Raw genomic sequence first — 11,436 nt, 5'->3', positions numbered from 1 at the left:
TGTGTCAGGGACCCCAGCCCCGGGCTCAGTCACGACGAGGTGTGTCCCCTTCTGAATGGACGTCACTGTGCAAGCCCGGGTCCCGAGTTCCCTGAATGCAGCCCCGGCGCAAAGGGCAGTGCCTGAGACAGGCCTGGGGTCTCCGGGCTGATCAGGGCTCACACGGCCTCCCAGCCCCCTCACCTGTGGCCATGATGACTGACTGTGTCCATCTGAGCCTGTGTGCCTGTGCGAGCCTGTGTGAGCCTGTGAGCCTGTGTGAATCTGTGTGAATTAGTGTGTCTTTGAGAACCTGTGAGACTTTTCACACCTGTGTGCCTGTGTGGCCTTGTGAGCCTGTGTGAGGCTCTGTGCCTGTGTGAGTCTGTGCGATTCTGTGAGGTTGTTTGAGTCTTTGTGCCTGTGTGACTTCGTGTCAGTCTGTGTACCTGTGTGAGTCTGTGTGAGTCTGTGTGAGCCTGCGTCAGCCTGTGTGCTTGTGTGAGTGTGTGCCTGTGTGAGCCTTTACGACTCTGTGAGCCTGTGTAGGTCAGTGCGCCTGTGTGAGTCTCTGTGAGCTTGTGTGAGCCTGTGTGGGCTTGTGTGACTCTGTGTTAGTCCTTGAGACTGTGTGAGACTGTCCGCCTGTGTGAATCTCTGTGAGACTGTGTGAGCATGTGAGTCTCTGTGAGTCTGTATGAGTCTGTGTGAGTCTGTATGTGCCTGTGTGAGTCTGTGAGCCTGTGTGTGCCTGTGTGAGTCTGTGAGCCTATGTGAGACAGTGTGAGTCTGTGAGACTGTGTGAGGCTTTGTGCCTGTGTCAGGCTGTGCGTCTGTGTGAGCCTGTGTGGGCTTGTGTGAATCTTTTAGCCCTTGATCCTGTGTGGGTCTCTGTGCCTGTGTGAGTCTCTGTGAGACTGTGTGAGCCTGTGTCAGACTGTGTGAGCCTGTGAGCCTGTGTGAGTCTGTGTGAATCAGGTGTTTTGAAAGCCTGTGAGCCTGTTTAAGTCAGTGTGCTTGTGTGGGCTTGTGAGTCTCTGTGAACTTGTGTGAGCCCGTGTGATTCTGTGAGCCTGGGTGAGTCTTTGTGCCTGTGTGAGTTTGTGTCAGTTTATGTGCCTGTGTGAGTCTGTGTGAGCTTGTGTGAGTCTGTGAGCCTATGTGAGCCTGTGTCAGGCTGTGCGTCTGTGTGAGCCTGTGTGGGCTTGTGTGAATCTTTTAGTCCTTGATCCTGTGTGGGTCTCTGTGAGCTGTTTGAGGCTGTGTTGTTAGCCTGTGAGCTTGTATGAGCTTGTGTGAGTCTGTGAGCCTATGTGAGCCTGTGTGAGCTTGTCTGAACCTTTGTGCCTGTATGAGTCTGTGTGAATCTGTGTGTGTGTTTGAGCTTGTGTGAGTCTGTGTTAGTCCTTGACACTGTGTGAGCCTCTCTGCCTGTGTGAATCTCTGTGAGTCTGCGAGTCTCTGTAAGTCTGTGTGAGACTGTGTGAGCCTGTGAGCCTGTGTGAGCCTGTGTCAGACTGTGTGTCTGTGTGAGCCTGTGTGAGTCTGTATGAGTCTGTGTGAGTCTGTGTGAATCAGGTGCCTTTGAAAGCCTGTGAGCCTGTTGAAGTCAGTGTGCTTGTGAGTCTGTGAGTCTCTGTGCCTGTGTGAACCTGTGTGAGTCTGTGAGCCTATGTGAGCCTGTGTCAGACTGTGAGCCTGTGTGAGTCTTGTTAGTCCTTGATCCTGTGTGGGTCCCTGTGCCTGTGTGGGTCTCTGTGAGACTGTTTGAGGCTGTGTGAGTCTTTGTGCCTGTGTGAGACTGTGTGAGCCTGTGAGAGCCTGTGAGCCTGTGCCGGTGTGAGTTTGTATGAGTCTGTGTCTGTGTGAGCCCATCTGAACTTGTGTGAGTCTGTGTTAGTCCTTGAGACTGTGTGAGTCTCTGCCTGTGTGAATCTCTGTGAGCTTGTGAGTCTCTGTAGGTCTGTGGGAGTCTGTGGGAGTCTGTGATTCTGTGTGAACCTGTGAGCCTGTGTAATTCTCTGTGAGCTTTTGTGAGTCTGTGTGTCCATGTTCCTGTGTGAGTGTGTGTGTGCCTGTGTGTAAGTTGTGAGTCTGTGTGAGTCCGTGTTCCTGTGTCAGTCTGTGGGCCTGTGTGGGCCTGTGTGGGCCTTCTGACTCGAGGGGCTGAGCCTGTTCTTCCAGCCCTTTGATGCTCTGAAACCTCTGTGTGTGTGAGGTTGTGTGAGTGCATATGTCTATGTGACTCTGAGTGTGACCCTCTGAGAGTGTGCCAGTGGTTGGCAGGGTGCCTTTGTGTGTGTGTCTGTGTGTCAGGGTGTCTGTTCATGTGAACACACGTTTACCTGAGAGGCCCCATGTGCCTGTGTGTGTGTTTGTGCCCATGGGGTCTGTGGGTATATCTCTATGTCAACACCTCTGTGTGTACCCTGTAGTTTGTCTGAGTTTCTGAGTGTGTTTACGTTTCTGTGTGTCTCTGTGCCTGCCCGTGTCTGTGCCTCTCTACGTGTCTCTCTGTACCTCTGTGTCTCTGTGGGTCTCTGTTTGTCCCTGTGTCTCTGTGTGTGTCACTCTGTGTCTCTGTGCATTCTGTGTCCCTGTGTGTGTCCATTTGTGTGTCTGTGTGCCTGTGTGAGTCTGCATGGCCATGTTTGTTGGAGACTGTGTGTGTAAGGAGGGGCCGCCCGGTGACCCCGTCACTCAGGCCACACCCTGGGGGCCTGGGCCTGAGGTGGGGAGGTGGGTGCAGGCACAGGCCTGGGCCTGGCAGATGTGGGCACCCCCAGGTGCTCCTAGCCATGGTCACCACACGCTCGCTGGCCCTCCGGGGGTCTCAGTCTGCAGGACGATGGGACCAGAGGCCTCTTGTGTGTGGGGTCTCATGGGGCTTCCATGAGGCAGAGTGTGCAGGTTGACCGTGGAGTGGGCAGCCCCTGTTCTGGGCACAGCAGGGACAAAGGTTTGGTGGCAGGATGGGCCATGAGGGGCCGTGAGGCCGCAGCTGTGGGCTGGGTGGGACCAGGTCCTGGGCCAGGGGCTTCGTCCCTGGCTGGCCTGCAAAGCCTACTTCCCCAGGTGCTGGGCCTGTGGGGCTGTGCCTGGTCCCTCCTGTCCATGGGGCCCCCTCCACCAGGCAGGCCTCTGGGAAGCGGCCTGGGTGCCTGGTCACTCTGGCCCGGCCATGGCACAGGCTTGGCCACCTGGGGGGAGGGGTGCCCAGGACGTGGCGGGAGGATGGTCAGGAACCCTCCGCACCAGCTGGCCCAGCTGGGCCCCCTCCCCGCCATCCACAATGCAAATGCCCTGGGGCCCTGGCTCTGCTGTTTCAGTCTCAGGGCAGTGGGGCTTTCCACCCTGGGCCCCACCTGCTCTGTGGCCTGTCCTTGGCCCGTTTTTAGAAACATTTGCAAGTGTGTTTGTGCTGTGTGTGGGGCGGGGGTGGGGCACAGCCAGCACCCTTGGGGCTTGTTTCTCAGACTGGGCTGGGGGAGGGGAGCCCACATCCAGCCTCCCCGGGGGGCAGTGAGGGTCCCGGCAGGACCCCAGGCAGTGTGTGGAGCCCAGGCATGGGTCAAGGCCTTGGTGGGGAAGCCTCTGTGGCTGGTATTCCCACCTGGGTGTGGCCCACGGCTCTGCCAGAGGGAACCTTCCAGAACCACAGTCTCCCTGGGCCAAGGGGACAGATAGATAGTGAAGCTCAGTGACAACAGGCCCCGGCTGCACACTCACATCCCACGCGTGTGCACCCACACACACCAACACACATGTGCGTACACACCTGCTGTGGCCCCAGCACTGACTGCCCAGGGGTCCTCACCTGGGCTCCGGGTGGCAGTGCAGTCCCCTCACCACGGCCTCATGCCTCTGACCTTGGTGCTGACCAGGGAGGCTGGAGAGGCCAAGGTGCCCGCTCGGCCAGCTTTCTCTGACCCCAAGTGCAAACCTCAGGGCCCACAATCCACTTGTGTGCGTGTGAGTGTAAACATGTTGGTGAGCACGCAAGTGTGTGAAGGCGCATGGCGTGAGCATGACCTGCAAGTGTAGTGTGTAGGTGTGTGTAGGTCTGTGTAGTATGTAGGTGTGCAAGGCGTGTGGGTGTGCAAGGCGTGTGTAGATGGGTGTGGGGGTGCACAGGTATGTGGGTGTGCACAGGCGTGTGTAGATGGGTGTAGCTGTGTACAGGTGTGCAGTGGAGGCTCCTGGCCAGCTCCCCTCACCTTCCAGGCCTGGCTCATTGTCACCCCCAGGACAAGACCTCTGGCTCTCCTCCGGGTCCCTGCGCGCCCCTCAGCCCCCTGGGGGCAGTGACAGGGCTGGGTCGGGGGCCAGGCAGGGTGTGGCCTGTGCCACAGAGGACACTTGCATTTACGATGTGAGCACCGTGCTGAACAATGGCTGGGGTGTCCTGGGGCAGGTGTGGCGCACAGCCCTGTGCTAGGGCCTGTGTGTCTGTGCACATGTGTGTCAGAAGGCTGGGGCTTGTGGAATTGCCCAGCTCCAAGCTGGCCTGGGCAGAGCCCCCAGACTCCCGGCCCCCAACAGAGGCTCCCACCCGAGGAGGGAGGGGTGGCGACTGGGGGCCCAAGGAGACCCTCGGGGTCAGGGCCTGGCTGGGACTGGGTGGGGGCCCCATGACTCGGCCTTGGGGGGAAGTGGGGGCCTCAGGGCAGGTGGCCTGTGAATACACGCTCACCCCATTCACATACACACAGAGAAGCACACTGAGAGACACACACACTGAACACAACACCCACACCCACTACACACCCACAAACAAAATACACACAACACCCAAGCTCTCCCTCCCCCTCTCCCCACACACCCAGAGCACACGGACAGACACACACACAGGATGAACATACAGATACCCACACACTCACACCCACACACCTACACCCACACTCACACATTCACACCCACACTCACTCACACCCACATTCACACACTCACACCCACACTCACACCCACACACCTACACCCACACTCACACATTCACACCCACACTCACTCACACCCACACTCACACACTCACACCCACACTCACACATTCACACCCACACACACTCACACCCACATTCACACACTCACACCCACACTCACACCCACACACCCACACCCACATTCACACACTCACACCCACACTCACACTCACACACTCACACTCCTCCCTCCAGGCCCTTGGGGCTCAGGGAGCCCCACTGAGGCTCTCTCAGGCCCGGCCACTTCCTTTGGGGCCGAGAACCTGCCCAGGTGTCTGCATCCACCGGCCCCACCGCTCACCCGCCATGTGCCCCCGTCCTGCCTCGGGGATCCCATCTGGGAGGTGGGCACGTGCCCTCCGCTCGGGGAAGGCCCCCACACACACGGTGCAGGAGCCCCGGGGCACAGGTCAGCTGGCAGCTGGGAGAGGCCGAGTGAGCCCTGGGTCAGAGCTGGGGGCCTGAGTGCAGGTGGGGGCAGAGCGGCTCGGGGACCCACCTGCGCCTCCGGGGTCTGACCCCCGAGGTCTCTGGGATCCCCTCGGCCCTCCGCCCTGTGTGCTGGCGCCGTGCTTGCCAGAGCAGGCCTCCAGGCCTTGGCGAGAAACCCGCAGGCCTGTCTGGGCCCTGAGCACGGGGCTGGCAGAAGGGCCAGCGCCCAGGGGAGCCGGGAGGTGCTGGGACTCTGGGGCACTGGGACCCCAGCCCCGGGGCTCAGGCCTGGGGCTGGTGCAGGGTCCCCCTCGAGGGGCTGACAGCCAGGGGCTCTGGGCCGGCTGCCCTTGGAGCCGGTGCTCAGAAGCCAGCAGAGCACGGCAGCCAGCACAGCTCAGCCTGAGGACAACGGTGGTGCTGCGAGGCCAACAGGACGGGGGCTGGGGGCAACTTCCAGGTGGCGGGGGTGCCCTGGAGGGGCCTGTGCAGGGCCGGTGTCCGTGGGAGGCTCTGGCCGAGGCTCATCCTGCCCTGGCCCGGGAGCAGCCGGGCGGGATGGGGAATGAGGGCAGAGGAGCAGTGAGGTGGGGGCGACAGGGCCGGGCGGGGGGCTGGGGGGTGATGGTTTGCTCTGTCTGAGCCCAGCTGCAGGGTGTGACCTGCTGGGACCCTGTCCCTCTGGCTGCATGGAGAAGGGACCCAGGTCCAGGCGGAGGCAGGGACATGGGATGGGGTCCTCATTTCACTGAGAGCTCAAGGAGGTCTCCCCCTTCTCCAACCCGTCATGTGTCAGCTGGGAACCCTCTGGAAGGAGCGGCGCCCTCAGCTGCTGTCTGACTGTTGCAGAGCATAAGGCGCCCTTGAGTTATTCACCGGTTTTCAGAGCAGCCAGTCAGTCCCTGGAGCCAGAGGTCCCGTGTGGAGCCTGCACTGCGGCCCGTGTGTCCACATGAGCGCGGCCTCCAGCTTCTCCCCCAGCCACGCAGCCTCCTCGGCCACCACCCAAGATGCCAGCCAGGCCGCCAAGGCCAGGAGGCCCCTTGCTCCCGCCACCCTTGCCAAGGCAGCAGGCACCCAGGCCTCCACAGGCACCTCCCTCCAGTGGGCCAGTGACACCGTGGCCACCCAGGCACGGGCCCTGGTCGCTGTCCTTCAAACACCAGTGGTGGGGTCTGTGCTTCCTCCCACCATCCTGGGCCCCTGGGTGCTGCGTCCTAGCTGGCCAAGGGCACAAGGGGCCGAGCAGGACCCTGAGCCTCACATTTTCCTCTGGGGAGGGACCTGCCTGGGGGGCTGCTGGGGGCTTCTGTGGGGGCCCAGCCTGTGCACTCAGCGCTGTGCTGGCAGGGCCGTTGGCGGCCTGGGGGCTGCCTCGTCAGGGTCTCTGGGCCCCGAGGCCAGGCCGTGACCTGGGCCTGCTTCCCCACCCCCCACCCCCTCGCTCCCCACAGGCAGGTGCGAGGCCTGCTCAGTTTCTCCCCAGGTTACTCATTTGGGGCAAACTTGGCCCCGGAGGGCACATGCAAATGGCTGTTTGCTCCACACCGAAAAACAAGTCTCTCAGCCTCTGAGGATGTTTCCCGAAATAGCTTGTGCCGACCACCCACCTGCAGCTCCCCCGGTGTGGCGGGTTGGCCTAGGCCTCGGGGATCGGGGGGCCGAGCCGCCGGGCCCACCTGGGCCAGTGGCCGCCCTGCGCACGGCGATCGAGTGAAATACAATTGCTCTCAGCTTGCCTACACCTCTGTGACCCGGTCCCCCACGGGGCGACCCTCAGGCCCCAGCACTGGGGGCGGGAGCGTGCAGAGGAGAGTGGCCCTGTGGCCCAGACGCTGGCCACCCCCCTGGCCGGGCAGCCCCCCCCGAGAGCCCATGGGACCCCAGGGTGGCCACAGCCGCCGAGCCCCATCGACCTGCCCCTCCCATGACCCTGCCCTGCCCCGTCCTCATCCTACTGTCCACACGCGTCTCCCCTGCAGCCTCTGTGTCCACCGCTCTCAGACTCGCCCCCGTCCCCTTCTCCTGACACCCAGGTCTCTCCCTGTCTCTGTCTCTCTCTGGTTCTCTCTCTGTTCCTCTGTATTTCTCTTTGTTTCTGTCTCTCTCTTTCTCTCAGTGTGTCTCTCTGTCTCTGTCTCTCTCTGTTTTTATGTCCTATGTCTATTTATTTCTCTCTGTCTGTCTCTCTGTGTCTGTCTGTCTATCTCTACCTCTCTGTCTCTGTCTCTCTCTGTGTATCTCTTTGTCTCTGTTTCTGTCTCTTGTTTTTTCTCTGTCTCTCTGTATCTTTCTGTCTCTGTGTCTCTCTGTCTCTGTGTGTGTGTCTCTCTCTCCCACTCCCTCTCTCTGTGTGTCTGTTTCTGTGTCTCTTTGTCTCTCTCTCTCTATGTCTTTATGTCTGTCTCTCTCCCTCTCTGTTCATCTCTGTCTCTCCCTCTCTGTCTCTCTCTCTGTGTCTCTCTATCTCTCTGTGTCTCTGTCTTTCTGTATCTCTATCTCTTTCTCTCCTGTCTCTTGTTCTCTCTCTATCTCTATGTTTCTGTGTCTCTCTGTCCCTCTCCGCCTGTGTCTCTGTCTGTCTATCTCTCTGTCTCTCTGTGTCTCTATGTCTCTTTCTCTCTCTGTTTCTGTCTCTTGTCCCCTATCTCTCCATCTCTGTGTCCCCTATCCCTCTGTCTCTGTCTCTCCCCCTCTGTCCATCTCTTTCTCCCCATCCGCGTTTCTCCCTGTCTTGAGCTGGTGCATAAGGGGAGGACGTGAGAACCTGCACCCACTCCTCAGTGATCTGTGCTCCACGATCTTCAGGCAGTAGATGAGGGAGCTTCTCCTTTTGGAAGGTTCCAGCTGACCCATGAAGAAGGGAAAGAAGGGGTGGGAGCCCCCACCTGTGATCCCTAATGAGACACAGTCCTGAGGCCAGTGGCGGACAGGGCTACCCTCTGGAGTTTGCGGCTCTGGTGGGTGAGGCTGGGGCCGGGCTGGGCAGGGACAGTCACGGTCCTGACGCCCACACCCGTGGCTCCAGAGCGTTCCCCCAGAGGGCCCGAGGGTCCGAGGAGCTGGAGTGGCCCTGACACCCGGAGCCACAGGGCAGTGGCAAGGGTCCGAGTGGGACCACCAAGGATGCAGGACTCAGCGTGGGAGATTTTGAGTGGCCGGGGTGACACTGAGCAGTTAGGAGCCGCCAGAGCCTCCGGGCCTTGGAGACTCGGGTTGAGGTTTACAGGTGAGACGTGGGGTGTCAGGGCCTGCGTTCAGGTGGAAAAGCCTGAGTGCACCGCGACCCAGACCCCTCGCCTTCCTCAGCAAGGGTTTTCAGATGGACCCTGGAAAGTGCTGAGCGACACGGGGCGCGGGCGGAGGGACACAGGCACGTGTGCGATGTTGACACACGTGCAATGGGAGGCCTGCAGAGACAGCTCTCCCGGCTGCCGTGTGTGTTTGAAATACCTCTAGTCAGCAGGGTGGAAGTGCTCCTCTCTGCCAACAAACTCCCTCCCAGCCCTGCCACCCCTCACCCCAGGGCTCCCGCCTCCACCTGGACCCCCATCTGGACCCCCACCCCGAGCCCCCGAGGCTCCCACCTGGACACGCAGCCTTCACCCTGGTGTCCCCACCCCGACTCAGACCCCAGGTCTGTTCCCCACGCAGCAGCCACCCTGCAGCTGGGCTCAGTCAGAGCAAACCATCACCCCCCAGCCCCCCGCCCGGCCCTGTCGCCCCCACCTCACTGCTCCTCTGCCCTCATTCCCCATCCCGCCCGGCTGCTCCCGGGCCAGGGCAGGATGAGCCTCGGCCAGAGCCTCCCACGGACACCGGCCCTGCACAGGCCCCTCCAGGGCACCCCCGCCACCTGGAAGTTGCCCCCAGCCCCCGTCCTGTTGGCCTCGCAGCACCACCGTTGTCCTCAGGCTGAGCTGTGCTGGCTGCCGTGCTCTGCTGGCTTCTGAGCACCGGCTCCAAGGGCAGCCGGCCCAGAGCCCCTGGCTGTCAGCCCCTCGAGGGGGACCCTGCACCAGCCCCAGGCCTGAGCCCCGGGGCTGGGGTCCCAGTGCCCCAGAGTCCCAGCACCTCCCGGCTCCCCTGGGCGCTGGCCCTTCTGCCAGCCCCGTGCTCAGGGCCCAGACAGGCCTGTGGGTTTCTCGCCAAGGCCTGGAGGCCTGCTCTGGCAAGCACGGCGCCAGCACACAGGGCGGAGGGCCGAGGGGATCCCAGAGACCTCGGGGGTCAGACCCCGGAGGCGCAGGTGGGTCCCCGAGCCGCTCTGCCCCCACCTGCACTCAGGCCCCCGGCTCTGACCCAGGGCTCACTCGGCCTCTCCCAGCTGCCAGCTGACCTGTGCCCCGGGGCTCCTGCACCGTGTGTGTGGGGGCCTTCCCCGAGCGGAGGGCACGTGCCCACCTCCCAGATGGGATCCCCGAGGCAGGACGGGGGCACATGGCGGGTGAGCGGTGGGGCCGGTGGATGCAGACACCTGGGCAGGTTCTCGGCCCCAAAGGAAGTGGCCGGGCCTGAGAGAGCCTCAGTGGGGCTCCCTGAGCCCCAAGGGCCTGGAGGGAGGAGTGTGGGTGTGAGTGTGTGAGTGTGGGTGTGAGTGTGTGGGTGTGAGTGTGTGGGTGTGAGTGTGTGTAGGTGTGTGGGTGTGAGTGTAGGTGTGTGGGTGTGAGTGTGGGTGTGAGTGTGGATGTGAGTGTGAGTGTGGGTGTGAGTGTGGGTGTGAGTGTGGGTGTAGGTGTGTGGGTGTGAGTGTGGATGTGAGTGTGGGTGTGAGTGTGTGAGTGTGGGTGTGAGTGTGTGAGTGTGGGTGTGAGTGTGGGGTGAGGAGGTCTGTGTGGTCAGGGCTCTCCTGTATACGTGTCTCTGTCGGGAGCAGGGTGTGAGTGTAGGTGTGTGGGTGTGGGTGTGGGGTGAGGAGGTCTGTGTGGTCAGGGCTCTCCTGTATGCGTGTCTCTGTCGGGAGCAGGGTGTGAGTGTAGGTGTGTGGGTGTGAGTGTGGGGTGAGGAGGTCTGTGTGGTCAGGGCTCTCCTGGATACGTGTCTCTGTCGGGAGCAGGGTGTGAGTGTGGGTGTGAGTGTGGATGTGACTGTGAGTGTGGGTGTGGGTGTGGGTGTGAGTGTGGGTGTAGGTGTGTGAGTGTGGGTGTGGGGTGAGGAGGTCTGTGTGGTCAGGGCTCTCCTGTGTGCGTGTCTCTGTCGGGAGCAGGGTGTGAGTGTGGGTGTGGGTGTGGGTGTGAGTGTGTGAGGGGCTTGCACAGATGCCTGTGCCCAGCTCACGGCCCTTTCTTTCTCTCTGCATCACTTTATCTCCTTGATCTGTCCTCTCTGCACCTCTGTGTCTCCGTGTTTCTCTCTCTGTCCAGGTCTCATGCCTCCCCTTGTCTCTCCCTGCCCCATCTCTCCCTGTCTCTGTCTCTCCCAGCCCTGTCCCTGTCGCTGACCCTGGTGCTGTCTCCCCTTGCTAATCCCTCCGTGTCCCTGTGTGTGGGACGTGGGTCCAGCCGTGAGACCTGTAGGCTGTTCCTGTCCTGGCCTGTGGCCCAGGGGGAAGCTGCTGGGGTCCCAGGGCGGTGCCTGCAGCCTGCCCCCGGCTGTGGGGCCTGGCATAGGGGAAGAGGAGGGACAGGGTGCATGGGGTCAGGGCCATGCGAAGTCATTGCTGGACCCTATGACGCCAGCTCCCCACCTGGGCCTGGCTCTGTCGCGGGCGCAGCCAACATGGGAGCAGCACCCTGAAGGGTCCTGTAGCTGGCAAGAGCCCTGCTGGCCCAACCTGGGTGGATGCCAGGATAACCTGTGCAGACCCTGGTAGAACCTACGCTGACCCTGGCCTGACCCTGGCTGACTCTGAGCTGACCCTGTTGACACTGCTCACCCTGGCAGAGCCAGGTTGAACTTTGCCTAATCCTGGCTGACCTTGGGCTCTCTAAAGCCTGACCTTGGTTGACCCTGGCTGATCCTGGATGACCCTGGACTGACGCTAGTTACACTGGCTGATCCTAGGCTGACGTTGGCTATTCAGGGTGATCCCAGCTGACCTTGGGAA

Source organism: Stenella coeruleoalba, assembly GCF_951394435.1.
Source record: "Stenella coeruleoalba genome assembly, contig: scaffold_225, whole genome shotgun sequence".
Taxonomy (NCBI): Eukaryota; Metazoa; Chordata; class Mammalia; order Artiodactyla; family Delphinidae; genus Stenella; species Stenella coeruleoalba.
This window is presented reverse-complemented; position numbering follows the sequence as displayed.